This window comes from Eumetopias jubatus, unplaced genomic scaffold (assembly GCF_037043125.1).
Source record: "Eumetopias jubatus isolate StellerSeaLion01/CBP00866 unplaced genomic scaffold, mEumJub1_p1.0 scaffold_2, whole genome shotgun sequence".
Lineage (NCBI taxonomy): Eukaryota > Metazoa > Chordata > Mammalia > Carnivora > Otariidae > Eumetopias > Eumetopias jubatus.
The window spans coordinates 150,862,269-150,868,268 of record NW_028274808.1 but is presented as its reverse complement, the minus strand read 5'-3'; positions in this window follow the sequence as shown (position 1 = coordinate 150,868,268).

Here is a 6,000-nt window from a genome sequence, read left to right as displayed (position 1 = left end):
TACTTCTAATTTAGTTAATTACACTTTACCTACCTAAATTCCCAGGGCGGTTTTCATTGGAGGCAGCAGTTAATTGCCTTGTTCCAAAGAGGCATTTTTGTGAGCTATTAAACTACTACTGTTCTTAGTTTAGGAATGATTGCTTCCATTCTTGCTTCTGATGGATTCCTGGATCAGTGTCTTTCTTAGAAGCAATTTAAGACTAACTTCCAGTTAGTTCAAATATTTTTAATGTGTGAATTAGGATGTATACTAATTCTTGAAATGTTTTATCGATTGTCCCTTTTTTTTGTACCAGGGTGATGTAAATTGAATTTCTATATTTTCTCTCAATTAGGAACATGAGTGTATGGTGTACATGTGTGTGCAAGTAACTGAAACAAATAAGCAAAAAAGTACATAAAAAATGAAAGTTCATTAATAGATTATAATATTGAACTTAAACATAATATATAGCAATGGTAATCTGACACAGCTTATATTTATTACAGGGCAATGAGAAACCAAATAGGACACATTTCATCTAAATGATGATAATTTCACTTTTATTTTTTTAAGATTTTATTTATTTATTTGACAGAGAGAGAGAGACAGCAAGAGAGGGAACACAAGCAGGGGAAGTGAGGGAGGGAGAAGCAGGCTTCCTGTGGAGCAGGGAGCCGGATGGGGGCTCCATCCCAAGACCCTGAGATCATGACCTGAGCCGAAGGCAGATGCTTAATGACTGACCACCCAAGCACCCATCACTTTTAAATAAAAATTAGAAACAAAGAAACAAAGTGTTTTGAAAGTCATTTGTAAAGAAAAACATTGATCTATGACAAAACAAACAAACAAATAAAACCACATCAGTTCTATGATCACTCTTAAGATCCCTTAATCCATGCCAGTGTAGACAAATGGTCTTCTCCACCCCAGTAACGAGTAGTGCATAGAAACATGAGAATTAGGAGTGCCTAAATTTTGGAAGTCATAACCCCAAAGTGTTACTCTTCTCTTTCTCCAGAGCTCCAAGCCATATAGGACAGTAGCATCAGCAATTATTTCCCTTATCATCACTATTTTGTTAGTGCCTGGGACACAGGCTTCTATAAACACAGTAAAACAGAGATGACAAATTCTGATTAAGGAGAAGGTGCCATTTGTTTGGGTTTCTAGCAATTGCCCTATTGGGTCTGTCAATGGTGGGATGAGAAGAGCATTTTCTCCTGTCCCAACTTTAAATGCCATCTTTGATGTCAGCATCAAGATAAATTTAATAATAAATCATCTTTCCTTCCATAGTAATCTCTCCCTCCTCTTATATTTTTGCTGATTAATTTTCAATTAATATGGAAAATTTACCTCAGCATTCAGACAATTAGACCTCTCTTTCCCTCCAACCTTATCTACTACCACTTTTATGACACCACAAGACCTCTTCCAATCTTCCAAGCAAGAGTGATCATTATTTTCTCTTGCTCCATTGTTGTTTATTTGTATGTTCTATAACATTTGCCAATCTTCTGGCTTATATGATTTATGCGTAAGTCTTATCTCTCTTCCTAGATTATAAGCTCTCACAGGCCAAGTACTTCCTCATTTTTCCTTTAATAGTCACTGAATCATATCAATAAATTGATGATTGATTACCTTTTTCAGATGCATTTAAGGGATTATTTAGTTACATGCTTCTCCCAAAACATAGGTTAAATTCTAATGCTGGTCTCTGGCAATAGACTGGTTTATGAAATGTATGTAACCCTATATGACCATCATCTTTTAGAAACCCATCTTCTCTTTTCAGTTAATCCTGGAATCTGCTATTATCTGCATTTTAAAAGGTAAAGAAGTTCACTCAGAAAGTGTTGTTTTATTAAAGGTGCTGTTGGATAAGTAGGGGTGGGTTTATAGACCAAAGCAAATAATTTAGGTCAAAACCCATACTGAGAAGTCTTTTCAAATCAAACCTTTTCTTTAGCCACTCTGGCACAAACTGTTGTCTTTCCTCCTCCTGAGCTAACTTAGGTTAGAATTCCAGGGAAACTGACCCTGAGATAATTATCTGGCAGGAAATATACCAGGGAGCACTTTCTGAAGAAGAAAAAAAAAAATGGCAAAGAGAAAAACTAAACACAATTCAACACTAAGAAAGCTCTCAGCTGATCCAAAATCCTCCTTGAATTGGAATGTCCCTTAAGAATCATTCTAAATTGAAGAGAGGGGAAAGAGATTTTGTACTCCCAGTTCAGTCATCCCAAAATGGGAACATCCCTAAGTAGAGAAACTCTTTTCAACAGGAAGCTATAACCCAGGAAGGACTCAACAGCCAAACCTCTTAGCAGCTAAAGAAAGAGTGCCTAGGTTCATTCTGAGCAGCTATTTGATAGCCCATCACAACACCTACTGCCTGGATTCTTCCTCACCCACAGGAATCCACCTCTTATCTCCAGTCTTCATCACTTCTGGCATTTTGAAACCTGGGTTTACCCACATCTCCATCAATTCCACAGGGGATAAAATGCTCTTTGTGTTTCACCACACCAGGTGTCACCACTCCCTTCGAGTTGGGAATGACCTTTATGAAGATGATAACACTTCATAAAACAAACAAACAGACAAAAAAAAAAAAAAAAAAACCTTTGCCTAACAACACCCCTGGTGGGTGGAGCAGATAATATCTAATAGATCACATTTTCTTTTTTACATTACAGAATTTTTTTCACGAACTAGAATTTCTTTTATTTAAAACCTTTACTAAGCATGGTTTATTTCTTATATACATATCCAACTAACACGGATAAAGAATGGATCTTAAATCTGTCCCTTTTTTGCATCTCGTGAGAAAGGAATCTGGATATCTGAAAGAGGGTCTCTGGAATAGCAATGAGACTCGGGAAGATAGGAGTCAATGAGTTTTATATGAATGACATAGCCAAATTAATAAAATAACACGTCTATTTGTGTGAAAATCATTTTTCTGAAAGCCTAAATATTTATCTTCATTAGATCATTAGAAATATATGGGAATAGAAATCTTGAATTAGATTTTAGCAAAGTGAAATTGTACAGGAAAATTATGTATTGAATTAGATAATGACTCATAGTATCAAGCTATTTCAGACAGTATGTATATTTAGCATTTCTACAGGAAAGCAGCAAAAAAAAAAAGAATGCGGCAAATGATTGCCTTTCACAAAATATCAGATAAAAATGGGTCCAGAAATATCAAGACATAATTTAGACAGATTCCAATTTGTCTCTTCAAAGGGGTAAGCTAAACCTCTTCTTGAGAAAAATTTGCTTTTGGTTACCTGCACTGTTTCTGTCCATTTCTGTTTTCAAATTTATTGTGTGAATTTTTTTCTTCTTTTCCAGCTAGGCAACTAATTTAATCCTGAATATTTTAATGTAGCACTCAGCACAAATGTGTAATAAGGGGTCCCTTAAGTAGACCGATTCTACTCTTTTGCGGATGTACTCAACCTTGCTTTTTCTTTGCTAGACACGGCCTTTTGTTTTCTTTTTCCTTGATATCACATTAAACACCCAAGAGTAAATGTTCAGTCCCAACCATCTGACTCTTCTTGTCTAACAAAGAACAAACCACACTTTCCTTTTGATTCTCTTTTAAGGTTAAAAATATTTTAACATTTTTGCATATAGAGCAATTAATAATACATGCTTCAGCTCTTGATACAATAATATAAACTGCAATAAAGAGATGTACTCTAAGAGTTTACTTAAATTATTACTTATATTTGTGGTCTTATGTTACATTGGCTCATTGCTGATTACTTAAAGAGGTGCATAGGCAAGCTTCCTGTCACTATCTTTGGAAATATTTGTGAACTGGATTATAAGATTAATGACAGTGCACTGTGTCATCTGCTCTCTACTTCATGGTGTCAGTAAGGCACCACAGAGGCCAATCTCCACAATGTTGGGGGCTAACATAGATACACTGGCTATCGTGTTAAGACCCTGGATTTCAGAAGGGCTGAAAACTGAACTTTTCTTAGTTTACAATCATTCATCTCTGGATATGAGTTTTCAGAAATTCTAATCTAGGGGCGCCTGGGTGGCTCAGTCAGTTCGACGTCTGCCTTCGGCTCAGGTCATATTCCCAGGGTCCTGGGATCCAGCCCCGCATCGGGCTCCCTGCTCCACGGGAAGCCTGCTTCTCCCTCTGGCACTCCCCCTGCTTGTGGTCCCTCTTTCACTGTGTCTCTTTCTGTCAAATAAAAAAATAAAATCTTTTAAAAATAAATAAATAAAATAAAATCTTAAAAAAATAAAAAAAGAAATTCTAATCTATACTTTTTAGTGTGTGTGTATTAGAGAGAGAGAAAGAGAGAGAGAGAACATAAAGGAAATAAGATTTTTTTTCTAGATTTTTCTAAGATTTAAAGACCCACACAAATTCAGAAGTTTAAGCTTCAATACCTATGTGCTCAATGAGTACTTTCATAATTGAGTTGTGAGTGGTTATGATAGGAGACATGTTAATTCTGCCTTTTTTTAAATTTTAAGTGATAAAAATTAATAATGAAAAGAGAATTGGAAAACAGAAATTAGTCTTATGTTTTTCTTAGTTTTTTCTGCCCTGCACGTGAAAAAATAGATGCTAAATTTTTCACCACTATCTATCAAGCAACAAACAGACCATTATATTCAGACATCTGAAAGGTTGTGTTATGCTTACTACTTTATCCTGATTATTATTAGCTTTTAGAAAAATCTCAATGTTTTTCAATTTAGTAACTAAGAATCTACTTTATATAAGTCCCAATTTCTTTTAAATAACTATTAAAAGCACATCCCACATATTTATATTCTTCTTCAAGATTGAAAGATACTTAATTACCTGAAATAATTTTTTATCTGTATGGGCAGCTTATATACTCACATCAATATTTTCTTTCCCTTTGAGAGATTCACTATGTTTATGGCATCACTTTACCCTCTCTAACTGATATACATTTGACATTGTAAAATTATGAAGTTTTGAGAAATGTATTTAAAATTTAGACTCATCAAATCTCAGTCTCCACTATTTTAAAACAAATATAGTGTAATAAAATATATATGAAAGCATATAGTTATTTTCTGTTCAGATTAGGAAAAAATAAACTAAAACAGAAAGATCAAGCTCTTATTCCTACTAAGTGTTTAACATGAGTAATTTCATTAGGTCAGAAGGAGTCCCATACTGTGTTCGATATATAAAAGATAGGTCATTGGTTTCAGGCAATTGAATAGCTGTATAACTTGGAATAATCATGCATTTTTATGTACTTCATGTTGGTTTAGGATTATAGCAGTTATTGCGATTAAAAGTTAACCTTGCCTGACTTATAAGTAAAATTATTTGATCAATTTGATAGAAAATATATCTCTAATTCCACCTGAAAAATATATGTGAATCAGAACTTTTACTTTTTATTTGACTGATACTACAGAGAAAGGGGTTTTGAAACTAAATATAAGGTGAAATAGCCTTTTAAAGAAATCTGGTCATGGTTTTATTTATTTGATTGAGAGCAAGCGCCCATGTGTGCATGCACGAGAGAGAGAGAGAAAATATGAGTAGGGGGAGGGACATAGGGAGACAGGAGAGAGAGAATCCTTAAGAAGACTCCTCGCTGAGCGTGGAGCTTGATGCAGGGCTTGATCCCAGGACCCTGAGATCATGACCTGATATTAAATCAAGAGTTGGATGCTTAACTGACTGAGCCACGCAGGCTCTCAATAAATTTTAAATTTAATTTCAAGTTAAAGTAACTGAAGCCTTGAAATACACCATCTCTAATTATATTAGTTATTCATATACATACTACAGTGATCAATGGCCAAACTTTCTAGGACCAGAATTTAGTCAGATTCACTAGACTTTGTACCTTATATATTATAAAGCATAGCTTCAGTATTATAATTATTGAATATATATCAAAATAGCATCAAAACAGGAAAAACAGAATCTCTATTGGAAAAAAAATTCATATTAGATACCTCTAGAAA